The following is a 16152-nucleotide window of genomic DNA, read 5'->3' on the forward strand; positions in this document are numbered from 1 at the left end:
AATATGATATGTCTAGTTTGGGTGCTGCCGCACCTATTCGCTGCCAATGAGCCACCTGGCAAAATGGAGTCTGTTCTGAAACTATCCCAGCTCTTGCATAGGATCTCGCCCATGTCACTTATAATTACACCAACTCAAACACTGGCATTCCACATTCACTACACAGAGCCCTTTTACACAACACGTAATATGAGCACATGACCACTGTGGACTCCAAGACATCAGCCAGGTCGTGTTACGTCTGTTCGCTGATACCGCATGCAGGAGGTGCAGATATACTTTACTTGTCCCAAGAGGTAGCCCTCGAAAAATCAAAATGCCTTGTCCACTTAAACCTATGCAGAAGCAGGGCCAAGATCCTGCCCAACAAGGTAGTACCCCACAGAGTAGTAGAGCATCTGACCCAATATGAGACCAACACAACGTCCCTATAAATTTTCACCAAGCCTAGCGACATTCATACTGAGCTGGACAGGATTCGCAGGAATGGCACCATGGAGAGGATACTGTTTGGCCCGGAGACTTCCCAGAGAAGAGATTTTTTGAGGTAGCAAAACTCCCAACTCAATGCACAAATACATACAACCATGTGCCTTTCGTATTTGGTCCAAGGGTGGCCCTTAGCGTATCCCTGGCAGTCTTCTTTAAGAACAAGTGGACCCTCGATATAGAGTTCCCGTGTAGGACCAGCCAGCTCAATGATACAAAGGGAAACTGGCGTCATAGAGGAGGGTTGAATGAAGGCATAGACATCCCATGTAAGGAAATCTGGGATGACTATATAAAGGAACACACCCTTTGCGTCATTCCTCTACATGGTCACGGATCTTCTCTGTGACTTGCAGTTTCCTTCTACTGTACAGAAGGTGGTACTTTACCCATAAATAATACATGGGACCATGCAGTCCCTGTATAAGATCCTGCTTCTAACTTTCTTATTACAGGTCCCTTTTTACATCTCTAGTTGCCTGTAATAAATAAATAATGTAGCTGATTTGTGAGAAAAACTATACTTCAAAATTTAGACAACCCAAAATTTAGTTTAATCGCTTCTCCCTAGGTTTACTGGATCAGAGACAGTGTTAAACCTCAATTTCATGAGGCAATGTGTCCCCGCATTAAGGCACCTCACCAAACATCAGTTGTCAGAGTAAGAAATGGGGTCTGCTCAGTAATTACATTCCAGCTCATTGAAAAATGTAATGGTTTTATTACAAAAAATGTAAATAAGCAACACAGAGTAATGCCATGAAGGTTCTCAGATGCAACGTTATACAGAGTATGTAATGATCAGAAAAATATTCCAAATCTCAATGGGCAGTAAAACAATAAGACAATCAGAAGCTCAGGAAAATCTCTGACTCACCCCCAAAAATCAAAGGGATCTTATACACAGTCATTGCACAACGAATAAGAGAAACTGCAAAATCATCACGGTGTGAGCATAAGTATCATTTGTTTAGCAAATCAGAGCACAAGAATAATACATGTCATTACCTTAACACTTAAGCATCGTCCAATTTCTAATGTGTGCCGACAGGGAAACAGGAGTGAATTACATTTTGCTCAAAATGGAAATGATAAAGACTAGTGGCCTAACTAAAACACATCATTATCTTCACTATTAATATTGAATTAATAGACTGGTGAGTTATACATTCTAAGGATATTGCAATTCACCTCAGAGATCCACGACTTTACTTCGTTACTTTATATGGTAACAGAAGTCCTCAGTGTCTTGCAATATTGCACATGTATTCAGTTTTTGTCATTATATGGTGTCATTAGTGATTTCCTTTGAGACGACACCGTGTGTGCATTACTGAGAAAAGTGGTTACTTTGAAAAAGAAAAAAGATCTGAATGTACATATGGGCTGCACAAGACACAAGGGAACTACTTGTCCTTCTCATCATCACTCTGCAATCCCAGTGCTCAACACTCGTTAATCCGATTGATTAGAAACTAGTCAAATGCTGGTAAAATGGTTTTTGCCACCAAATAAATTATAAGGGCGCCATCTGTCAATGCAAACACTAAGTGCTTCAGTACAGTGCTGTTTCCTTGTTAATACATTAGGGTGCAGCAGTTTCTTGCAAAACATCAGAGCTGCTGCTTCACCCGGAGAGTTCGTCGATTCTCATCGTGTTAAGAAAGCCGTTAATTCCCCTAAGTGAATTAGAAGCGGGGCATGTAGCACTGTATGAAAATTGGTTTCCGAAATGCACTGAGGGGGAGTACAGCATAAGAGAAGATATCAAATTACCTTTTGACAGTGTGAGTAAGTGTGTTAAAATGCGCTCATTGTGACTCTGTTTTGGTCACACAATTTCGCAGAAATAATAATTGATATTTTTAACAAAACCTTAATATGATTCTCACGTCCATAATTCGGGTACAATCTTGTGAACATTAAAGTGCTTGCAGTTTTTACAATAGTGCACCTAATATGGGCCACAAAAAAATGAAACGAAAAATAAAAAGAGAACCATTTGCAAATGCAAGTGATGGAGTGTGACAGTCAATAAACTGGCAGTTATATCCTTTGTGGCTGTGCACTGCCCCCACAAGTTCCTTTCTTTAGAGGTACACCTGGGTATGCACTTCATTGGCACTTTGCGGACTTAAATGTCAATGGTGCCATGAATCAGAAACCAGAGCATAGTAGTGGCTGCATGAACTGGACAGAGCCTTACTGTTTAGCACTTAAAAATAAATGTCTTGGGTCTTGGAAAAGAGTGGAAGGTGCTGTACGGACTCCCAGACCTTTTAAACCCAGAGAACACGGGCCCTGAGGCGCATATATTATGCAGAGGGAAGAAACAAGATCATGTCCCCATCTGGCACTTTACTTTTCATTCATAGGGCAGGCAGAGAAGCGACAGGAAAAAGAGCCTGCTGTCAAAATGCAAAAATCAATGAGGTCAGATCATAGAGCATTGGCGCTTTTCATGGGAGGTTTCTTACACAAGAAAACAGGTATATATTTTTTATCTTATTTGGGGTCTTTTTAAAGCTTTACTAATTTGCTCCAAGTGGCCTTAGAGCACGAAGATTGCAGCTTTAGTGTGTCAGTGTCTCCAAAATGTAATTAAAATATAAGAATTAATACCACATGCATTCTGACAAAAGTTGAACATCAGCATGAGTATGAATTATGAGACACAATTTTTATTGTGGGAATGTAAGGACTTTTTAAAATCATTATCCTTTTGAATTAGAGAAAACAGTTCACAGTACTTAAAATAATTGCTGTGACATACGGGGATATTCGCTGTTCATGGCAATGTCTTGGATGTATGACATTACAACGCGGGTTTTTACCACGCGTGCAGTTACATCGCATGCGTTACAACGCATGCGATGTTACAACGCTATGCCATTCCAAACCAAGTCTTTACATCAACTTGCGCTGGATGGCGTGCTAACATTAAAAAAGTGTAATTTACTATTCCAAATCCAGTCCACTTAACAGTAGGGAAGGTGTTGGGATAGTAAACTACACTATTTGTAATGTTAGCACACCATCTAGCGCAAGTCGATGCACAGACTTGCGTTGTAATGGCATAGCGTTGTAACATCGCATGCGTTGTAACGCATGCGATGTAACTGCACTGCGTGGTAAAAACCACGTTGTAATGGCTGTTCCCCCAATGTCTTGAATTCATGTGGTTGTTGTCGCCATTTTACGAGACGCATCCGTGGATTGAGGCCTGGGTGAAGGGCAAAGTGAAAAAGCACCTCATGCTTTACACTGAAGGAAAATATAAATTTGAGTACTCTTTAGGAGCATCCTTCTTCAGGCACCATGGCAACTTTATAACTTATTTGTGTCGTAGGGGCATATTATCAAGCGGCAGCGATAATTATTGCTGGCTGCGCTTAGCGTGAGATTTGTTATCGCCGGCTATCGCTGGAAATTATCGCCATGCTAGCGCTGTATTAACAACGTTCCATGGAACATCGCTGGAAAACCAGCGATGTTCCATGGAGAACACCGCTATCGCCGGAATAATTATCGTTGTTAATACAGCACCAGCATGGCAATAATTTCCAGCGATAACTGGCGATAACAAATCTCACGCTATGCGCGGCCAGCATTAATTATCGCTGACGCTTGATAATATGTCCCAAAGGGCCATATTATCAAGAATGGCGCAAACATTATCCCCACTTTAGCGGCAGGAAACTGCCACTGAAGCGGCGATAAGGGGCTTGATAATATGCCCTGGAGAATTCCAATAGAAGCCCAGGTTCTGCTGTCAAGGACATAAAACCTGGGCTTCTATTGGAATTCTCTAGGGCATATTATCAAGCCCCTTATCGCCGCTTTAGCGGCAGTTTCCTGCCGCTAAAGCGGCGATAATGTTTGCGCCGTTCTTGATAATATGGCCCAAACAGTTTAAGATTATGGATGACTACACAACCAACACTGCACACATACACACACACTTGTATAGTGCTGTAAATGTAGGAGGTAAAGGGAGAGGCATAATCTGTCTACTACAGGGTACGGCGGTTTGATGTGTAGTGCATAGATTTGGATTTTATATAAAATAGCTCGGTGGAGTCGTGTGTTTTCACTTCAGTCAATTAATGCACTTGCTGCAGAAATACTTACAGAGTCTCTAAGTTACAAAAATGCTCAATGAGTTTTGCGCCTTTTGAAAAAAGATGCTTTTAACTTTCAGGCCGTAAGTTTGCAGATTTTAAAATAATATTTTTTTCTAAAATTTCTGAAACTGGCATCCCTCATTTACACAAAATTCACAAGTGGACCTACATATCTTCAATAGATAAAGAGTTAAAGAAAATATCATATCTTGGTTTCTCTAATTACAATTTTGAAAGTGACAGGTTAAGTGTAACCTTATTTCCCCCTGGTGGGCTGCTGAGTCTTGTAACAAGAAGACATGAGAGACCAGCTCTGCTCCATTTCACCTTTGACAACTGCTTCCAGACTGTGCACAACTAGACAAAAGGAAATACTGTCTGTTCTTTAAGAAGAAGTATTTATGCAGGTTTCACGAGTGGGTTTAAGAAAATCCTCATTCCCATGGACTGCCTGCATCCTTCTGCTCTGTATGGTTCAGCGCAGGCTCAGTGTGCAAAGATGCTCCTGCATGACCTGGCATTGATTCCGCAAAAGGCAAGGGGTAGTGGAAGTGACATCACACACCTTTTGACATCAATGACCCACAGGAATGGAAAACAAATGACCTTTGACCCTTAATCCCAATAAGTGATTCCAGAGAGATGAAAAAGACTCTAGAAAGATTGCCCACCATTATTAATTCATAGGGACCATATGTTGAATATGAACTTTGTTATTGGCTTGCTTTACTCCTTTTCATTGTAATAATTTTTGAATTATTATCACCTAAAAGAACTTTCACACTGAAGCACACAGTTTTATGTTTTTTCAAATCCATCATCGTTCATGTATTTACAATAATGAAACATGGAAACACGCTTAAATATGTGCTTTTCCATGTGTCTTTTTAAGCTGCATTCTAAAGAGTGTAAATTACACTACTGAATGTATTTATTTTACCAAAATGAAAGTGTAATGTCCCTGTAGAAGCAGAGGAAAATAAACATTGCCCGTCAGGGATCCGTTCACCTTCTGTTGTTTGCCCTGTTTTTGCCACCTCTGGGGCCAGGGGTCGCAGGGGCAGTGCCAGGGTTCTCATGTGGTAAGCACAGGGATAGCAGCTGCTACCTCTGGTGACTCCCTGATGACATCAGTGCTGCACATGTGTCCGGGAGTCGGCACACTGCAACGAAACACAACTGTAATATGATTCACTGGAGCCGGCCTGGAATGGGGCTCCAGCATAATAACTAACAGACAGAACCATCTAGTTCCCATCGCATGCCACAGCTGACTTGAATGTTGAAGCCAGGCCTGTTAATCGAAGGGCTGAAAACATGGATTGAAGACCTCGACTTTGAGAGTTTGAAGAAGGGCTCATAGCCTTTCAGATTGATGTAAAATGTGGATAATGGACTTTAGGCGATACCTGTTTGCACTTCTTGGATACATGAATGCCCTGCTCCTGATTCACCTTGGATTCATGAGATGATAGTTCCATTTTATTTTCCTTGAGCTGCAGATAGAAGGAACAAGTGCTGGTCGCAGGGCTAGGCTAGAAGTTAAAAACACTGACCAACTTGTCGCAATGGGACAGTTGGGTCAGCTATATCAGGGAAATGAGGAGAAGCAGAGGAAAATGCACTGATCTGGAGACTGAAGAGCTTTAGCTGGAAACAATAGATGGAGTCTTAAGTGTAAAGATAAACACATGACCTGGATTCTATTCCTAAAACATCAACCTTGGAAATATCTTGAATACTGAGCCATCACCTTCCTGCTGTGAGATCACAAAATACCTAACCATGACATACCATTCAGGAATAATGGTGCAAGTGACTGCGATTCTCAACCATGCTTTCAAGCAAATATGTCAGAGATGGAAAATGGAATAGAGATATCTTCAAAGAAAAGGCCTTGCTCTGTAGTCATTATCAAATGTGAGATCTCTTAAAAACCTCAAACCAAAAATCCTGTGGGTAAATTGAAGACGGTCATATTAAAAATATAAGCTATGATAAAACACTACATTGAGATGTGGCATGGCCAAAAGTTATGTGAGGAGACTGTAAACTTTGTGAACTGTTAGCCTCACCTCTTAAAATACTCAAATGAATTATATTACCATGTTTTAATGTACAGGATCAGAATAGCAAATTCCACAACAAATGAAGTCATATACTTGAGTAGGTCTCTGGCGAGCCAAGGAGAATTGTGCCTAAGAGAGGTCATTCTTCAAATGGCTGATGCAGAAATCTGTTGAGGAGAGACAAGGGAAAGCTGTGGCAGTTCCTATGTGCTCAGAGGCAGCTCACCTGCCAAGGCTAAAGATGAAAACTAGAAGCCAGAGTAAAACATGCAATATGAAGGACCTTCCCACTCTGGTTTAACAATCCATGAGAAGGTGACTGTTAGAAATGGGATTTCTGGTTGGCTAGGGTATGCACCTAAGCCATACAGAACCAACTAGTGCACAACACACTCACACCAATGACACAAACAATATACCACCAAAGAGACTCCACACAATGAACATCATAAAACAGTGATTACTTTGCAAACTAGGCAATTGTCAAAACATCACAATGTGGACAATCAATGAACAACTTTTATGTGGCAAAACATCATAAAGGAAAATATTACTCAGCTTATTATACCACCCCTGAAGAAATACTAATTCTACTGACTAGTGCAAGAATCAAAACAGTATACCTTAGACCCCCAGGGCATGAAATGCAGCAGATTATCAACATCCCACACAAGTCAATACGAGTTACCATAAATCACCCATAATGTACAAATTACCATATCAATAATGTCCAGTCAGTAACAACACACCTGACTCATTCAGGAACCATAGGACACAGCTTACCTTTGCTCCTTTTATGCATTATACAATGAATAAGCGCCATCTGTAGGGCACAGAAGCAGAGCCGCCCCACTACAGCAATTACAGTACAGTCGCTCGGCAGGACGACTTCCGCGAGGCGTGCGGTGCCCGTTCCTTTATTTTTGAAGGTAATAACGGATGACCAGGTTCCATTCTTGCCTTGCTACATTTGGGCAACTAAAGGGTTTATTAATTATATGTTTCCTTGTGTTTGTATTTAGTGATTACTCAACTGATTAATTCTGATTTAAACTACCATAGATTTATGGAATTACGGTCTTCTATACCGTTGAGGACTTCACAAGGGTGGTCCTCACAAGTGGAATTCACCTCATTCCAGGGGGTGAGTGTTCAACTACACATACTATGTACCTTTTGCATCTAATTTTCCCGTAAAACACACACTAATTAGGTTTTTGGGTTCGGTTTTCTACAGATTACACCGACCTGGTTGTTACCATTCATTCTCCATTGACATGCCTGTGATGCCTGTGCGGCACCAGGATTAGGTCAGGACAATTATGTCCATCTTCTTATCACCCGTGTTCTGGGTTTATAGCGCCTAAGTAATACATCAATGGCTTTCCACTCCTAGGTTGCCCACTCTCGTCCTGAAGAAGACTCGCAGCGCAGGTTTAAGTCACCCTCTATGCACTAGTCGAGTCAAAACGTCGACGCTCTCCACCCACACAAGGCCTGTACCACATTCCTCCCCATCTTCTGATGTTGCATTGATGCATTTATAAAAAACTGTACAACATGGTGTAAATAATTTTTCGAGGACAGGCCTTTCTGTACAGGTCTTTTTATCAGTTTATTGTCATAATTATTGAAATATGTGTGTTTTCTCAAACCAGTGACTTCTACCTATCCCCTTTCATCACGAGCACACCCATCCCTCATTCTCCCTCTCTAGCAACCTCTTGTATCTTTCCAAATGCAAAATAAATTGTGATTTACTTCAAATATATGGAATAAATATACTATACCTTAAATAATTGTTGGTGCTTCCTTCTGTTTAACATTAATTGCATGCTTTGAATAATTCCTATCTTGCTATTTATGGTATGTAGTTGTATTTCCAAATGGTATTGATTACTAGTGTTTGACTAACATTGCAAACACACGCAGGATATATTGCAATTTATTTATTTCTAAAGCAGTCACAGACCAATTTTTTATTCTCGTATTGTACCCAGGTCTGGTGACGATTATTGGGTTACCCCATTATTTTGTAATCACCACCAATTGTGGGCAAACTCACTCAGTGGAGCTCATTGTCGGGGCTTTGTTGGAGGTGCAGGAAAGCACACCAGACCTGCAGGATGAGCGCTCGGTAGAGCGGGAGATCCCTAACATTCCTTCCTCACAGAGACACACCCTTGGCGAGCAGCTTGGCAGGTGAGGCGGCAGTGGGCTACTTTTATGAGCCACCTAGGAAATCCTGATGGCCCTCCCGGCTGGGAGACAGGTAGCTCAACGCTAAATTACAGACTCCCAGGCATGCTCAGCAAGGAGCGACCTCTCTTTCGAGCTGGGAGCATGCCTGCTGGGAGCAGAGGCCCGGAGCACCTAACAGTGCCAATCACACACTGGTTGAGGCCAGGACAAGGGAGACAGCAATCAGCGCTCCTCACAGACTTCTGGCAAAGTGCCCCACATGTCCTTGTCCCACTGAAAACAGGGAGAGGGCCACCCACCCTTCCCTGGAGAGCACTGAGGGCACAAGAGCAAAGAACAGACAGCAGGCCAGCACATCAGGGTTCTTGTAGTGAGGTGACAGTCCTTCTTGCAGCACAGCAGGCCACAGGTCAGCCCTGCAAACAAGCAAGCCCAATGGTGGTTGTCCCTGGCAGCAAAACAGTTCCTTCTTCCAATGTGCAGTCTATAGAGCCAGCAGCATCTATTTCCAACTCCATACACTGTTTAAATCCTGGCGTCAGAGCCCCTTTATGTATACTCAAAATGTCTTTGATGAGGAGGTGACTTAAAAAGAAACCTTAGAAGTGCACAATACCCCTGTCAACCCCAGCCCTGTCTCCAAACATAGAATAGGGGGCAAACAAACCCTTTTTGTTAAGTCAGGGCACAAGCTACAGAGATCTATGTATGCCCACCTCCTTCTTTTCCAGCCCAGGAAGGCGATTCAGTATGTAGATGAATACAAATGCACCCCTGTTACATCCAACCCTCCATTTAAAAAAAAAAAAATTTTTTAAATATCTTTATTGACATTTTTTCCATTTTTCAATAAACAGCATACTCAGTAACAGGCAAATGAACAAGTACATGGTATGGTACAACAACATTTTTGGCTAGTATGTCAGACCGTACAGGGCTTACGCCAAATATTGCCAGAAGTAAGTTTAACAGGTATACCCAGCGATTGACCAAGTGTCCATTTCAAAACATGCCCGCGAATTACCATGTAATGGCAATGATACATCCAACCCTCCATGTGTGATGGCTGTCTGGAAAGTATGCATAAAGTGCAGCTATCACTCTGCCCTAGACGTGGATTGGAGGCAGGCTGCAAAGCACAAAGAGTCATAAGCACAGAGAAATGGCCACTTGCTAAAAGTAGCATTTCTAAAATAGCAATGTAAAATCCAAGGATTTATCACCACTATTCCAAATATACCAAACATGGCAGCACTACTCCTTTCAAATCAGAAATTGTCACTTAGAAATGTATAAGGGAATTCCCAATGCTAACCTATAGGAGGAGCAGCACTCACATTAGTGAAAAATGAAATAGGATGTTTGTAACTACCCGAATATGCCACACAATAAAGGCACATGCCCTACCTTTTACCTTCACAGCACACTGTACATAGGGCTACCTAGTGCTTACCTTGGGGTGACCTCTATGTAGTAAAAGGGGAGTTTCAGGCTTGGCAAGCAAACTTTAAATGGCAATTCAATGTTGCAGTAAATTTGCACACAGGCCCTGCAGTCGCAGGCCTGGGACAGGTTTGAAAGGCTACTTATGTGGGAGGTGCAAGTAGCGCAGCAGGCCCACTAGTAGCGTTTAATTTACATGCCCTGGGTAATTAGGATACCACTGTAGAAGTGATTTACATGCAAATTAAGTATGACAAACAGGTGTAAACCAATCATGCCATATTTAAAGGAGAGAGTACATGCACTTTAGCACTGAATAGCGGGGGTAAAGTGCCTAAAGCCGACAAAAAGAGGGTTCGAAAAATTCAGGAGGAAGGCAAAATATTTGGGGATAAACATGCAAAAAGGGCCAGGTCCAACAGTGACAAGTAGCACATTTGGTACACTGGCAGCCACGAGAGCTTCAACCTCTCTCCATAAGCCACTCAGTGATACTAGTGACAGAGAAAATAAAGTAGAGGCTATGGAGTTAAAGTAAAGCAATATTCTGGCATAAGGTAATTACTTAGAATAATAAGCTATAGAATAGCAGGGGAAACAATGTTGAATTTTGGGAAACATCCTTTACCACGCAACCATTACAACGCGGTATGGTTACATCGTGGTTTTTACGACGAAAGTCGTTACACCGACTTGCACTGGAGGGCGCTCTTGACTAAGGAATAGTGTGAATTACTATTCCAACACCTTCCCTACTGTACGTAGACTGGAGTTGTAATAGTAATTCACACTATTCCTAAATCCAGCGCCCTCCAACGCAAGTCGATGTAACGACTTGCGTTGTCAAAACCGCGATGTAACATACCGCGTTGTGATGGTACGCATTGTACCATCATACATCCTTGAATTTTTGGCTCTTTTGCAGAGGGTTACAGAAGAACAGCTTTGTTCAAAAAGCTTTACTGCCTCTACCATCTCACATGACCTGTCATTAAATTTGTCATCATTATCTAGCATGGCAGCTATTTTGGAACTTTCTGCAGAGAAATCCAAGCAAAGTGTATTGTGTTAACTTTCTAAAGAGACAATAAGCTCTTTACTGTCCAATTTGTGTTGTTGAATCTAAAATAGGCCAGTGATAGTGAAAAAGATGTTAATATGTTTGTTTTAATATGAAAATAGGGCCTTATTATGATTTTCGGCGGACGACACCGTTTCGGAAAGTAACCACCTGAACTCAGGTCGGCGTTAAGCTTGTGCGGGAGGTGGAAAAGGCACGCAGCACAAGCTTTCATTGAGAAATGGAGGTTTTGAAACATTTCAGCATCGTGTGGCAGGCACCATGCAGTGCCTGCCACACAGTGTGGGGATGTTAAGGCCAGGCCCCATTGCGGAGGGCCTGTGGAGAAGGGGGCACTGCTAGGGGCCCCCAAAGTCAGTTTCATACAGCCAAACCATGTCGGAAAGGCTGACATGGATTGATTGTCAGAAACGGACATTGCAATCCCGACAGCAGAGCCGAGCCTGACTCCGCCATCATGATAGGGATTACTATTTCGCTCCTGTTCCAACTAGCTCACAGAGTCATCAGAAGAGGAGCAGAATCTCCCCGCTGGTTTGCTTCCAACCGCCGTCATCGAAATACGGTGGTCGGAGGGAAACCCAGGATATCGGGTGGAGAGCCTCTCACCGTTGGTCGGAGGCATTCCACCTAACATCCTAATCGGGCCCTTAATATTTTCAAACATACTACTGTACATTATATTCAGCATTGTCACAGATATGTGCATTGGCAAATGAACGAATTGTTTACTTTTAAATGGCATACATTGTCTCTCTTCTTAACACAATTAATGTTTTTCCAAATTCTGGGGTGTTTTATTGGGACATTCAAATTTGTTATAAGGATTCAACTTATTCCAAAATGAAAGTTTCACTGTGACCAAGAGTGAGCGCAGCCTCTGGGTCTAATGGGGCGTGCTCAGTTTCTGGTGGTGTTCATCTGGGTTTCTTCTAAAGCAGTCAGGCCTGGCCAGTGCAGTGTGTGTTGACCAGAAAGACTTGTTCCTTCTTGTGGTAGCTGATGGCTCCATGGTAGTGATGCAGCGTGGAATACAAAATCCCTCCCAACTGCCACGGACTAAATGATCTCACACATGCACACTATCCATACATTCGCTGGTGGGGCCCATAACACCAACACACACTTACCATTAATCCATGCAAGAGGCGATTTATCCTTCCAAACGCTGAATAATGAGGGAGGAAGATACCACTTTACCCTAATGAGCAACAAACCTACAAACCCTTCTCATGCTCATTAGGCCCTAGATTCCACATTTGGTATTATCCTCCTAACCGGGACGGATCTGTTAGTTGTAGTTTAGTGAAATCCTAATTCTCTAATTAACCTTTACATTAATACATTTCAATGAATAAACAACCCAACTCATTTCTGTAGATGTTCAAATCCAAATTTATATTAATATTGCAAATTAAATCATTAATTTGATCAAGTTGCCTTTCATATTTACCTATTCTGGCTAAAGTCGTCCTCTATGTCAAATCTGGCAGTCTCGCAAATCTATGCCCATCAATTTTAGCAGGTTAAGTTCATCAGGAATTTGGGCATTAATTCAGTCCGTCATAGATTCAGGCTAACAGCTGTCCTGCAGTGTCACCGTCCTCTCCGTCAGCATATCATCAGGATATCGAAGGAGCGACTTCCGACCTCTCTATTCTATGGGTTTTTATAGTAAAAATCATTGACAATTTGTATCAAAAACGGGTCTTCAAATGTTCTGATTGGTCCATTGGAATCATCTGACAGGATTCTCATCAACTAAAGTCTCTGATGTCATTGTTCTTGAATTATCCGGTTTTTAGTAGCATTATTATTGTTCATTTAGAAAAGCTGGCTTGTATCCCAGAGCAACCTTGAAGGGTACATGTTCATCTGGGGTCAGGTCCAGGCCACTGTGTATCTGTTATCAGTGCAGGCGCACTTCACCCAAGTCTTGTTCAGCGTTGGCAGTCAGGTTATGCACCAAAGTCAGCCATCTTTCGGCAGGTCAAAATGGTCAACTTAAGCAAAGAAACACAAAACCGTAATTAATACATAGAAATGCCTAATTAAATGTTATTCCCTCGCTAATACCCATATGTGTGTGTATTTATCTTGCAAAAGCAACACTCATTGCGGGTTATACTTACAAAATAAAGCACGAATCACAATTACATCACTAAAGCAACATATATCATGCAACATTCTATTTATCTATCATTAGTATGCGTACGGAATTTGATTCACGTAATTAATTGGGCCATGCAGATGCAAATCCCACGTGTATTTCGGTCATTAATGAGGTTGGTTAGTTATTCTCACATCACTCCAAACCATTAGAACGATTATAATTAATTAATTAATCTAATTATTAAAACAACATGCAAAATGGGGTGGGTATACAAAATTTTGCATAACCCGCTCCAGCAATCCCCCCTTTGGTGATTTTATCATCACATCACCCAAAAATGTTTTGTTCTGTCTTTACGGAATCTTTAAAATGTTTTCTTGCTCTTAATCATAATTCAGTTTCACCTACGTCTTCTCTTTTTACTGATTCATACATACTCTCCTTCCACTCCTCCAATTCTATTTCTTCAATTTCTCTTTCTTGTTTCTTGTCTTTTCTTTTTGAATTTTCTCTTTTTTTTCTTTTCTTATTTTTCTTGTTTCTACAGCACATACCACATAATCTTATCATTAAAACTATGCAGATTACACATGTTAATGGAAACAATATTTTACCTATAAGTGTACTACCTATTTTTACTAAGAAATTCTTAATAGCAGCTATTTTCTTTCCAATTCTATCACAAACACTTTCAACCTCCAGTGGAGCAAGTTCATCGTGCAATTCAGTAATATTCTTAATATAAGTTTTCAGATCTTTGCTTTTGTCAGGAATGTAAGTACAACAATGTTCAACTTTCAGCATTCCACAGACTCCACCCTCTTTTGCCAATAAAATATCAAGGGCAAGTCGATTTTGCACTACCATAGCACGCATGGCAACCATTTCAGTATTAACCAATAAAAATCCTCCAGCAGTGCTTGTTGACAAGCAATCCACTACTGTTGACAATTTTCTAATTTTGTTTGCATTCAGAGTTATTCCCACTGCTGGTATCAATGCCTGAAAAATATCACCTACAATTTCTGCCCAAGATTCTCTCTTGGTTCTAGCTAAATGATTACTTAAGCTATGTACACCATCTTCTCCTCTATCCATATGAAAGATTTTTGGAAAAACCAGGCCTACGTAACATGTGCCATGCCAATGGTCTGGCAAACGATAATATGCCTTGTTCCCACAAATAAAATATAATCCAGGAAAGACTGGATCTCTTCCACCTTTGAATCCCCATCCACCCATGATTCGATATGTATCATGGCACTCACTATTACCTAGAAAATAATTATCATACGCCGTTTGATTCCTTCAAATGCAAAATTACCCTTCCTGAGGCCAATCTAAAGCTATAGTTGGACTAGCTTCTCCTCTCAAATGTTTTTCTTTCTCTATATCCCAGATTGTTTTCTCCACTTTCCCTTCTGCTGCTTATTTTTGCATTTTCAATCTCCTTTCCTCTAGGAATGTCTTTTCCTCCTTCTTTAAACTACATGTTAAATTGTTTCTAAAAAATATACTCTAATGTTAGTTCCTTAGTTTCTAAAAAGAATTCACCTAATACCTTAGCAGGCTTTACTTTGTTCATTTTATTATAAGAAGGCACTTGTGCAAAAATGTTATCTACATCTGAAAAATAATATTCTAATTTCCCTGTCTCCTAAAACAAACTAGCTATTACACTACATGTTATACCATACTTTGCTGGAAGGTGATGATATGTCACTCCCTCAGAAACAGATGCAGGTAACTGCATACATACGTAGCAGTCCCGTACGTCCATTGTCTTTACATATTCATACAATAATTTTGAAAACACATTATTAGGAAAATCTGTTATTGACCTGTCTTTATGCAAATAATTTTTATCTATTCTAGTTGGAACTACTTTTGAAATCTTCCCTATATTAGTTTTATTCTCACTATGTCCTTCTAAAGTGTCTATAGTAGCCTTAAAAGAAATGACAAGAGCAAGGATGCTCCATAAAAGCATTAATAATCCTGTACAACAACAACACATTTTACACCATCTTTTCATGAATGTACATCTACCTTAACTACTTTCTATGTTAGCCATCTTGTTAAAAAGGCCCGTGTCTTTTGACTTAGCCTCTTTTACTTCACAACTAGTTTTTCTAACCTAAGGTTCTAACACCTATTTGGTTCTACCAGTCACTAATTTTAATTCAATATCTTGTTTTCTTCATCAATAGTTTTCTTAACTGATTCAGTTTGGCATCTCATCGTTCTTCACTCTCCTCTCGTCTTCCAAATATGGATTTTCCTGAACTTCCGTTTCTTCTTCTCCAATGTCGGACAAGAGAACTCTCAGGATTTCCAATTCAATTTCATCCTCAACCACTTTCAGTACAGTCTCCTCTGGATTTCCATGACTATCTGCCTCTTCTCCCTGTTCAGGCAGAGCCACGTACGTCCATTCTGGTGACTTATACTTCTGGTTAGGTTTCCTTGTTCTTCTACTCTCTTTGTCTTCAATTAATTCGTCTTCTTTTGATTTTTCTTGACTTGTCACTTCATTCACCTGTTCAGCTCTTGGTGAATTCACTCGTGTCAGTCTGTATCTCAGTTTCCTTATTTTATTGGGCCAAACATCATCTCTTGCAACTCTTTTTA

This window comes from Triturus cristatus, chromosome 5_1, assembly GCF_964204655.1.
Source record: "Triturus cristatus chromosome 5_1, aTriCri1.1, whole genome shotgun sequence".
Classification (NCBI taxonomy): domain Eukaryota; kingdom Metazoa; phylum Chordata; class Amphibia; order Caudata; family Salamandridae; genus Triturus; species Triturus cristatus.